Source organism: Mauremys mutica, chromosome 1 (genome assembly GCF_020497125.1).
Source record: "Mauremys mutica isolate MM-2020 ecotype Southern chromosome 1, ASM2049712v1, whole genome shotgun sequence".
Taxonomy (NCBI): Eukaryota; Metazoa; Chordata; order Testudines; family Geoemydidae; genus Mauremys; species Mauremys mutica.
In genome coordinates, this window is record NC_059072.1 from 92,496,021 (window position 1) to 92,508,308 (window position 12,288).

At 44.5% G+C, this 12,288-nt stretch overlaps 1 long non-coding RNA gene across 3 annotated transcripts in view; it reads left to right on the forward strand.

Moving 5' to 3' along the window:
* LOC123346923 overlaps window positions 1-11,869 on the forward strand; it is a 36,129-nt gene extending 24,260 nt beyond the window's left edge. For 2 of the 3 annotated variants that reach the window (XR_006573021.1, XR_006573020.1), the window contains exon 3: window positions 9,617-11,869. This is a non-coding gene — a long non-coding RNA (uncharacterized LOC123346923). The remainder of the gene's footprint in view (window positions 1-9,616) is intronic. The other variant, XR_006573022.1, reaches the window with a different exon arrangement.
* The last annotated feature ends 419 nt before the right edge of the window (window positions 11,870-12,288 follow it).

The following is a 12,288-nucleotide window of genomic DNA, read 5'->3' on the forward strand; positions in this document are numbered from 1 at the left end:
AAGCAGCCAGGCCCATCTCTCTACACAGCTAGAGAGACTCCTTCTTTGGCTTCTGTCCCCAGCCCTCTTATAAGGGCCAGCTGGCCCTTATTAAGCCAGCCTCGGCCTGATTAGGGCATGGCCCACAGCTGAGGCTGCTTTCCCCAATCAGCCCCACTTTTCCTTCCCTGCCACAGCCGTCTCCCCAGGGCTGTTTTAAGCCTTTTAAGGCAGTAGCAGGTGACCACCCCGCTACAGCATGTGTCTCACGGGCTGCTGCTCAGAAGGACAGCACCGCTTCTGGTGTGTTCTCCCCTTATATAGTCAGTCTCTCTCTGCCATACCACGTGACTTTAGACCCAGTGGTCTTCCTGCTCTTTTACACCAAATGACATAGAACACCTTACATTGCCCCTCCTTGACGGTAAAGCAATAACCATAAAACTTCAACTGTCACATTCCATAGACATTACTTAACTTGAAAGATGATACAGGCACAGAAGCTATAGGTAAAGATGTTTTTTCTTTTGATCCACACAGTGAGGCAGATCAAGTATCCAATGATTACAAATTGGATGATTGGAACCACAATAATAGGATGTAACATTATAATCCATACATTAAAGTTTTCCAGTCCCCCAAATAGATTCTCCCACCACTGACTAGAAGCGGTCTTATCTTTGATTTGCTTTAACACCCGCTTAATCTGATTAGAGGCACGATGCATGGTCAGCAATACCTCTTTCCCTTCCTTCTCAGTTTGCTTTAAGTGGGCTTTCATTTCTGGGTGGAACATGAGTTGCTTTAGAGCTGCTATATTTGCTCCAAGGTGGACTGGATCTAAGTGGTCATATAAATTGTACTGTACATGTATAGGCTCAGTGGTGATGTCATGCCAGGCAAAGTCTCTATCACAACCCTTGATGGAAAAGATGGAGCTCAGACAAAGGTTGATGGAGGAGTCGTGTAATTCTATAATTATTTACAGTAAACTCACTGCACCAACTCCTTAGACATAAACAATGGTCATTTGTGAGCACAACGGAGGAGTGATTAAAATCTGAAGAGTGCATTTTATATTGACCCATTCCTTTTTGGGCATGTAAACATACATGAGATCCTTCTAAAACTTCAGTGTTACAAGTGTAGCCTAGGCCCTTTTCTTCTAGGCAAGGCTGGAGGCTCGCAGTGTGGTATTCTTCACCCTTCCAATGGACCCATTTGCAGATAGCCATAGGAATAAGTACAGCTTGTCCCACACTTAAGCCTATGGGCACTAAAAGGGTAAACCCATTTCTTGTTTGCTGCTTTTAAGGTCAGCACATAAGCAATTATTGAATGGTTGTGGTGGCGGTAAGTGAAGTTAATTAACTTCCACCACCCCTGGTGCTCTTGCTCAAAAGGAGTGAGATGGTTCCACAACATGCTTTATCTCTACTGGAATAAGCCCATTCAAGCCAACCCTCACAAGGGACTTAGCCACATCTAGAATCCATTGCTGTACTTGCACACATGCTAAAGCAAAGGAGATGTTAGACTGAAGAATGTTTAAGGCCCCTATGATGTTGAGGTGACCTGTCTCCTGGATGCAAATTCAGGAATTGGCTATATGATACTCAAGCTCACTAATCCTATCTAAGAAGGTAGTAAGAGGGTGTGATAAAGAGGCTACATCATGGTCCAAAGCTCCTATTTTATCAGCTAGGACCTGGTCATCTATAGTATTTAACACACCTAGTCCAGTTCCAACCCCTCCTAATATTTTAACTAACGTATCCCTAGGTTTCCTTATGAGAGAGTTGGATGATGGAACCACTCCTTGCACCCAAGTAGCCCATCCCACAATTAGAGGTGCAGCGAATGCAAAACCTCCTTGGTTAACATTGTGTATGGAAATCTGTACAGGCATTATTAACCTTTTGTTGGAATAGACTGGATTTATCATCAGTACTTTTCTAATATTCTGTTTTACCACCACTGGTCCAACAGGACTTGTGTATGGTCAAGGTACCACAGATAACTTTACATTGACCTTAGTTCCATACAGACTTGTGATAACCCAGTCACCTGTGTCATTTGATGACACTAACACAAGCATTCACAATATATACAACAGGGAAACTTGTATTCTGTAAATTTAACAAAATCCATTCATGATACTAGCATAATTATTAACACATGATTCTACACAATGACTGCATTTCACAGTTGCTAGATAATGACCTGATTTCAAATACAAATGGGCATTTATAAAGGTTTGATTAACATTACTGATGCCTATTGAAACCATTACACTTAAATCTCCAGGTCTTACCTGGGGGGGAGGTGTCACTTTTATGATGGACAGACACTTGGACAGCTCCCAAGCCTCGATCTACCTAGAGCACCCCTCTAGGAAAGGGTCATCAAAGAGCCATGAACAATTGCCCCCTCGTGCTCTTAGATTTAATTTGTGCATCGTTATCTAATATGAGCTCATGCTTCTGTTCATCTGCTGTGAAGGTCATTAATCAAGTGTTACCCCTTTCTTCTGCCCATACCAGATAACTATATAGCCTGTATCCACATAGGCATATACCACTATAATCCCTTTCAAGACAGAGCTTCATTCGTCAGTATACTTCTGCCCTTGGGATTATCCACCACACAGGGCCGGCTCCAGGGGTTTTGCCACCCCAAGCAGGCCCGCCCCCTCCCCCCCCCAAAAAAGCCATGATCGCGATCCGCAGCAATTCAGCGGGAGGTCCTTTGCTCCGACCAGGAGTGAGGGACCCTCTGCCGAATAGCTGGACGTGCCGCCCTCTCCGGAGTGGCCGCCCCAAGCACCTGCTTGCTAAGCTGGTGCCTGGAGCCGGCCCTGCCACCACATCATCATAATCATCAGTTTCATTATACATGGATTCTAACAACTCATAATAATATTCATAAACCCCTACAGGTGTATCCCATCTCTCAGCCATCTTATTGCTCTTATTTACAATAAGAGTCCATAAACCTAACAAACAATAATACTAACACACAACATTTTCCAATCCAGGTGGCTGGATGAATTTTCTGAAATAGACAGAGCAGAGATTTAGGTTATTGACACTGATTATGGCCCAATACCACCCTTCCATTCCTTTAGTTGGGACAAATGGAACCATTTAAAAACCCATCTCTTGCCAGATTTTAACTTGACCTGATACATTGTTGGACTGGCCCTCTTGGTTATAACTACAGGGACTACCTAGTGGGGACTCGGAGGGTGATGTTTCTTTGAGTAGAATTGAAATAAAACTTTATCCCCAACCTACCATTCATGAAATTTAAGGTTGGCATTCAGCCTTTTGTCCATTTGACATATGTTCTGCTTTAACTGGGTAGCTACCTCCTTCTGAGCATCACTAATTTTAACCAACAGCCGGGTTATGTACTAGTCTATTTGTACATGGGACTGATACTTATCAGGTGGTACACCCCCACCCCTCCCAGCCACCACATCTCAGGAGTCCTCATTGGCTGACCCGTAAAGATCTCATGGGGTGTAAATCAATGTGCTCCAGTTGAGCACCTGATGGCCATTAGGACAATGGGTAGCTTTTTTTATCCCAATTCTTTCCAGTGGGCGCTATAATCTTCCTTAATACTGTTTTAATCATCCTATTAGTCCGTTCAACAATCCCCAAGTTCTGGGGATGTCCGGCCATGTGGAGATGCTGCTTGATAAGTGCAAGGCAAATGTTCTTAACCGGGTCACCCACAAAGTGGGGGCCCCTGGTCAGAGTCAATGACCTCCAGAAGGGCCCTCAGAATCTGAGCAAATCATTATCACAGAGTCTCTGTCCACAGCATCCAAAGCAGCTACTATGGCAACAATTTCTGCTGCCTGGGCAGAATGGTGCAACACAGTGCCTTGCAAAACCCTATCTGTTGCTACCTGGAGTACAGCATAACCTGTATTGGGGGCGGGGGGGAGAGGGGGTGCCTTTTAGATGGAAACCGCTCCCATTGATGACCCGTATGTCACAGCCCACTGCTTTAGCTACTTCATATGAGGTCTCTAACTGGACTAGGGACTTGATGGTATTAGTCTCCTCCAATAGAAGCAGGCACTCGTGGTTTTCACCTTATGACAATAGAGCAAACGGTACAGCAGACAGACAGCACTTTATCCACCATCACCTCTTGGTTTAACAAGCACAGAGTCCAACCTGCAAGATGGGGATTGGACACTCAGCCATCATTTGTCTTTCCAGATAAGATGTACAGTACCTGACTGGCATGTGAGATGTTTGAAGCACCACGGGAGCCATTCCAATTATGTATTCCAGTGTTTGATGGACCATACCAGGGCCAAAGCTGCTTTCACAGGGCATATAACACTGTTCCACTTCGGTCACATGTTTTGAACTGTACGCAACAGCTTCGTGCTTGTCCACTTGATTGCATAATAACTACACTGATACCTTTCTGAGTGGTAGCAAGCTGTAATATGAACATCTTAACCAATTGAGAGTAGACCAATGCAGGAGCTTGCGTTAAGGCCTGTTTTAGCTTAAACACTGCTTCATGTTCTTTTTCTCCTCAGGACTATTCTTGTCCCTTGCAGAGCAGCATGTATAAGGGGCATGCAAGCTCTGCATAATCGTAGATAAAATCCCAAGAAAAGCCTACCAGTCCCAGGCGAGATCTCAAAATTATGTCCCTGGGAGCTGGCAATTTGTAGATCAGATTGATTCAATTGGCATCTGGACGTTGCCCTTCATCTCTGAGCTTGACTCCAAGATAAGTGACTTTCTGCTGTACAAGTTGGGCTCTTTGCAGGCTAACAAGGAAGCCAGTTCTTTGGATGTTCAGGACCTCACTCAAAACAAGCAAGTTCTCTTCCCTGGTCTTTGTAGCCACCAATATATAATCCACATAGCTGACAACCCGGTCCTTGCGGACTAGGTTTCTCCGCATCTTGATAACATGCTGATGACATATCGTGGGCACATTGTAGACTCATAGACTTTAAGGTCAGAAGGGACCATTATGATCATCTAGTCTGACCTCCTGCACAATGCAGGCCACAGAATCTCACCCACCCACTCCTGTAACAAACCCCTCACCTATGCCTGAGTTATTGAAGTCCTCAAATTGTGGTTTAAAGACCTCAAGGTGCAGAGAATCCTCCAGCAAGTGACCGGTGCCCCATGCTGCAGAGGAAGGCGAAAAACCTCCAAGGCCTCTGCCAATCTACCCTGGAGGAAAATTCCTTCCCGACTCCAAATATGGCGATCAGCTAAACCCTGAGCATGCGGGCAAGACTCACCAGCCAGCACCCAGGAAAGAATTTGCCATAGTAACTCAGATCCCACCCCATCTAACATCCCATCACAGACCACTGGGCATATTTACCTGCTAATAATCAAAGATCGATTAATAGCCTAATTTTGGCAATCCCATCATACCATCCCCTCCATAAATGTATCAAGCTTAGTCTCGAAGCCAGATACGTCTTTTGCCCCCACTGCTCCCGTTGGAAGGCTGTTCCAGAACTTCACTCCTCTAATGGTTAGAAACCTTCATCTAATTTCAAGTCTAAACTTCCTAATGTCCAGTTTGTATCCATTTGTTCTTGTGTCCACATTGGTACTAAGCTTAAATAATTTCTCTCCCTCCCTGATATTTATCCCTCTGATATATTTATAAAGAGCAATCCTAACTCGCCTCAGCCTTCTTTTGGTTAGGCTAAACAAGCCAAGCTCTTTGAGTTTTTCATAAGACAGGTTTTCCATTCCTCGGATCATCCTAGTACCCCTTCTCTGTACCTGTTCCAGTTTGAATTCATCCTTCTTAAACATGGGAGACCAGAACTGCACACAATATTCCAGATGAGGTCTCACCAGTGCCCTTTATAACAGTACTAACATCTCTATCTTTACTGGAAATACCTCATCTGATGCATCCCAAGACCACATTAGCTTTTTTTAACGGCCATATCACATTGGCGGCTCATAGTCATTGTGATAACCTTGCACTACTCTCGTAAAAGTCAGCTGCTGATGGCCAAATGTAAAGACAAACTTCTACCATGTGCTTTTTATGCAGTGGTATAGAAAAGAACACGTTTGTGATATCAATGACCGAGAACCATCTAGCCCCACCTTCAATGGTAGACATTATTTCTGGAAACTTAGCAACAACAGATGCCATGCGAGGTGACTCTCTGAGAGCTCTGTAATCAACTGTGAGCCTCCACGTTGATTGATCAGACTTAAGCACTGGCCAGATTGGCACATTGCACACGCTGTTTGTCTCTACCAGAACTTTTTGGGATCTCAAAGCATCAGTGGTGCTCCCAATTCCTCCTTGGGCCTCTCTCCAGTATTTGTACTGGCGCTGAGGCCAAGGATCCTTCCACCATAATCTCCACATCAATACGTCCACAGTCTAACTTATTCTTTGCAAATACTTGCGGGTATTTGTTTAGTGATTTCCAGGACATCTGGTTCCCATGTTGGCAACTTGAGTTTGGTAGGCACCCTGAGAGCACTCACTCAATGCACTGATGGTATAATGATGACTCCTTCACCCTGGCCTTTAACAAGCCTCTGATTGGGAAGATCCATTATGACATCCAAGTGCCTCAGCACATCCATCCCTAATATACCCTGTCCATCAAGCTTCTGGAAACCAAAGAAAACTTCAGTGATCAGTGCCTCAATTATCCAAGTTGTTTTCTCTGAAAAGGGCACTAGACTCTTCTTTGTTATATCCTTCAAGTACCTTGATTTCTGTAATTGGTAGCTGTTTTATTGAAGGAACTGCTTTTGTGCAAATCATACTCATTGTGGCCCCAGTGTCCAGCAGCTTTTTCTGCTTGATGTTACCAAATTCCCCTTCAGACAGATGTTAGTTGCCGGCCTTCCCCACCTATCATTTACAATAGTGGCCACATGCAATGGGGAAGGGAGAGCTCAGTGGCTTCAGAGGGAGCTTTGGGGTGGTGCTCTTTCATCTCGAGGGGCCACCTTCTCCCCTGCTAGATCCTCTTCCCTCATCCTGTGCTAGCTTTTTCAGCAAGGCTCGAGTTGGCAGACCATCTAGTTGTTTTACAGGCTAGTACTTACAGAGTTTCTCCACAAGGCTAATCTAAACCTATAGTCAGGATCTCTGTTTTTGCCATTCTTTCTATAACTAGCCTTCCCATCATTCCTACCTTTTATGGCAGCCACTTGCTGTGTGTCCTGGGATGTTGTTGCTGCTAGGGTAAGCTTCCCTATATAGTTCATATGCTTCTTGAGCTTTGGTTTCCAATTCTTTGAGACTAGTTACTCTGGGATTGGCAGGTCCCATGGTCATTTTAATTGCAGGGAGCAAACCCTGAACAAACATCTCCCAGAGTTCAGGGATGTCCTACATAACTCCATTTACTATTGGAAGCTGACCTGTAAGCCAATATAGTTGTTTACTGGCAAGGAATTTCTGTGGTCTTTCTGAGATCCTCTGTTTGTCAGACTACATCTTGCCCCTAAGACTTCTGTATGGGTAGTACAGATTCATAATGGCAAGGTAAATTTCTACAGATTCCTGAACACAACCTACCTGAACCTCTGTAGGCAGGGCCCCAAACTCATCTGCACTCATATTTTCTCTTTACCAATGCAACTATGTCTTCTAAATTTAAACTGGCAATCACACTAAGCTTTGCCAGCCAATCTAATGCATTTTCTTTAGAAAGGGGGCCCATGTGCTTGCTCGTAGCTCGCACCTGTTCCAGCCCCAGGGAGTGGATTTCATACCTTGTTTCCAAGGGTCTGCCATGTCCATAATGAACCACAGTAGTGGTTATTGGAGCAATCGAAAGGTGGTTTGAATTCCCCTAGACCCCCACAATGGGGTTCCTGTGGTGCTTATTTTTGGGGGGGGGAGAGGAAACAGATACCACCTCCTTCTAGGTATACTAGGAATGAAACATTTCTCTTTCTGTGTCACTCCCATCCAAGTCAATAGATTTACCAGACTCATACCCTCTTAAGAGGTCCGTTTTTATAGCACTTATGACACCCTGCCTACGCTGCAACCTTTGCTTCAACATTCTTATCTTTTGATCGCATACACTAAGGTTCACAGATGTTCCTTTTCTTTACCTTTCATTAACACTCTAGTTGCAGCTTGAGACTCTAACTTTGACAGCGCACATATTTTTCTCCTTTTTCAGGAGGTTACCATTCAATTCCTGCACTTGGGGATTCTAACGGGTTAAGCTGCATTGTCAAGTTAGCAATCTGGGCTGTTGCAGCAGCCTGCTGGGAGCTGAGTTTTTCTACCTCAGCTTCCTTTTCAGACGCTTACAGCTTGAGAAGCGGCTTCTTGTTTCAGTCTGTTGCCGATCCAGCTCCTTTGCAGTCATACCCAACCAGTAGAGCAAAGTTCTTTTCTCTTAGGCTTTTTAATGGGGGAAGGCTTAGATATCTCAAACCTTTCCCATGTTCTGCACCGTTTAACCATAGCATCCTCTCCATTGAGCAGATCAGCCCGGGGGGATTTATTCTTCCCAAATAAAGCAATACAGAAGTCAAACACACACACCTGGAGGTATTTTTAACAAGGTGTTCCTCCACACACCCTTGGGAGTAGGGGAAGGGGGACTTACTAATGCACTCTGAGTGAGGGTCCTGCAAGGGAGTCCTGCTCCCCCAGGGGCTCTCACCCACAATCTCACATGACTCACACAGGAGGATTGCGACTCTGCAGGTCCCACCCAGGGAAACCAATGTTTCCTTTCCTCAGTCAGCACCCTACTTCCAAGCCTGCCTGTGTCAGGCCAACAGCTGTCGCTGCCTCCGAGGTGTCCACACCTCAGACACAGAGGCCTCCTCACTAACCACCTACCCAGTCAAGGACATTTATTCCAACAGCCACACGGCTTGTTGTATCCAACAGATCCCAAACAGAGTCTCACCAGATCAGGTTGTACCCTGCCACTCTCCACCCAAGACCAGCCACCTCTGGGTGTCAAGCACAGATTTTAAAATGGGACCATGGGTTCAGATCCTTTAGATCTCCCACTCCCATCCACTGGCTTATGGAAAGGGAACACTCAACCACCCAGGGATGTGGCCTTGTTGGGAAGGCACTAGTCCCAGCCTCCCGGTGCAGGAAACCAAGAGACCTAGGACACAACCCCGTTATCGAACAGCAGCCGCCACTCACACTAAATTACATGCACTGCAGGATGGGAGTGATGTTCACCTCCCACAGGTCACAAGGGACCTAAATTCAAACCACATGAGTAAAGGAAAATAAAAGACATAAGCCAGAGACTGGTAGAGATCTGAGCAGTAGACTCACAGCTATGGCATACTGGTCTTAACATTCAATCCAGCTGTGGTCACCATAAACTATTGCATAGCTAGAAGTTGCAGCGTTAAAGGTATGCCACATGTAGTAAAAGCTCAACCCAACTCAGTATCTATCACCTGTAAGACCCTCCCACCTCTGAATCACTGGAAAGATGACTAATCTCTAGGGAAATGAAACCAAAAGATTTATTAAAGATAATACAACAAAAAATTCAGTGGTTGAAGTTGGAACTGTGGGCCTTGAGCCCAGACCCAATTACCTCTTAAAATATGGGTGACTAACAACGGTGTTGCTATACTTTCAGATGGAACGCCAGACAGACCGACTGCAACATCGGATCCCAGACTGACTACTACCTAGAGAATGGTCAGCAAGAGGAACACAGAATCTGGATGAACCACGGCCCCACCCTCAGACACACTGTCACAAGCTAAGGATTTCTAGACAACATTCTGAATCTATTCATACCCCTTTACCTTCCTTATGTTGTAAATTCTTTTCCTTGTTCCATGCACTTTTCTCATTGTGTTTATTATGGTATGTTTTTCTTAACCTAGAAGGTGTTTTATTGAGGCTCTGCAATATTTCTGTATAGGTTGAATTGTAATATGTTTGAAATTTTCCATGAAAAATGTTAACAAGGTAAGGTGACTGTTCTGCTATCAGGCTTCAGGGCACCAAGTGAGTACCTCCCCAAGATCAGGAAGGAATTCTTTCTGCATGTAAAGAAGTAGATGGATGCACTGAAGTTTTTGGGTGCAATTGGCCTTCTTCTGAAGGAACAGCTAATATCCGTTATTGGAGGTATGATAACAGACTAACAAACATGGCCTGAGCTGATTTGAAAACCCTATGGTCTTTTAACAATAGAAGGATTTCTCCCTCCCCCCTCCGTCTCTCCCCCTTCTCTACAGGATTACATTCTTGAGCTCTTTGCCCTACAATGAGAGGGAGATGCCTTCACTGCTACTTACCTTCTGCACACAGATAAAAATCAATGATTAACCCCATCTACCAAAAGCCCATTGATTCTTGCACAAAGATTTTGCCTAAAACAATAGGGTTAATCATCAGTTCACCTCCCTCATTTAATTTATCCTTGTCCTTTCATCTCCTCCTCACTCCGTTTTCTTTGCTAGCCCCAAGGTTTCAACAGCCATGAATTTGCCCCTTCTCTCTTCCCACTCCCCACCCACCCTGCCAGTTCCAGCTATAGGCCCTTGTATTTCAAGTAGTTCTGAGACACCCTGTAGCCTTGTAGGCTGCATCCATTAATAGGGTTCTAACAACCACTAAATGCTCCATTGGGTTCCAGAGGGAAGGAAGTAGGCTCTTGGAAAGGGAATTAAAACTGGATATTGTTATACTGTTTAAAAGTCACCAATCCAGCAACAAAAAGACAAGTTCTACTGGCTACCTGCCACTTATTTTCCCCCACAGAATTCTCTTCCATTGACTGACTGAAATCAGCAAAAGGATAATGCATGGGAGCAATCAGTGGACCTTGACCTAGTGTCTCAGCTGACTTGCAGTGTTTATTCAAACCTCATTTAGAAACTCACCTACTTTTCCTCTTGGCTGAGACCTAGCAATGTAGAGGGACCTTACAGTGGGATGGAGAATGGTAGATGGATGTGGATGGACAGGAACAGCACTGAAGAGACTGCCAGGTACTGGGGCTGAGATGGTTGGATCATCACAGGCTGGAGCAGCAATGAAGAGGCAGCCACTCAGAAGTGAAGCTGAGCAGATGGGATCAGCAGTGATAAAGCTTTTACCCAGTAGTGCGACTGATGGCAGAGGAAAAGGATGATAGGCAAGAGAAGCACCAAAGAGGCCACACAAGGGAGTTGAGAATATTGACATGATACACTAGACCTTTGTTCTTCAGCATGGCTGCTACAAATAGATGGACAGAACATACTGAAGAAGCCTTCAGTAGGCTCTAGGCCTAAGAGAGGTAGGTAGAGCTGGATTGAAAGAAGGGACCCACGCAGCACTATAATATATTATAATCCCTGCATATTCTGATAGGCCTTGGAGCCTAACTCAGAGCAGCCTCTCTGTGTCCCAGTCGGCCAAGTTTGGGAGAAAGGGGGAAATGGGAAACAAGGAGCTACAGGGAAGTGCTGCGAGGTGTGGGCTTTGCTGCAGAATATCTAGCCTGTGTAAACATGTGGCAGGCAGAGTAGGGAGGTGCTTGGATTCTGGGGAGCAGAAAAGTAGGAGGTATCTATGTGAGGAGAGGATTAAGGTCTAAACCCTGCATAGCCCAATGGTGGCATTATCAAAGCCATATGGACTCCTGTCACACAGCAATTCTTGGCAAGCTTTTTTTAAAGCTATGAACATAATGCTTTGTAAGTATTATAGATTAAAACAACTGTTAGTAAAGCAAGCAAAAGTTAAGGGTATTTGCTTACACTTCTATCTAATCTATGTGATTCGTGCCTTATAAAATACCTATCTGAGCACCAACTTCAAGGGGGGAAAAAAGGCTAAAGTATGGTAATGGACAGTTAAAGTCATAAAACAACTTCAACTCTGCCCCACTATTCTACCCATATGATGCATGAGGCAGATGTTTTTCTAACAATTTGAAGTCTGCACTTCATAGCTTCTGACATCTTAAATCCTGACTAGTCATAGCACTGTGCATACAGTGCAGGAACTAAATACTGTTTACTAAGGATGTTAAATTCTGGCTTGGCACAGTTGAAAGAATTTTCAACCAGGTGAAGTTAAAATTTTTCAATTATGTATATTTACAAAGGATGGAACATGTATGTGGTGGGAAGACCCAGGTTTATAATATATAAGATAAGGTATATAAAGAGAAGTGCAAAGTACTTCACTGAGGTAGGAAAAATCAAATGCACAGATACAAAATGGGTAATAACTGACACAATGGTAGTACTGCTGAAAAGGACCTGGGAGATTACAGTGGATCACAAATTAACTATGAGTCAACCATGT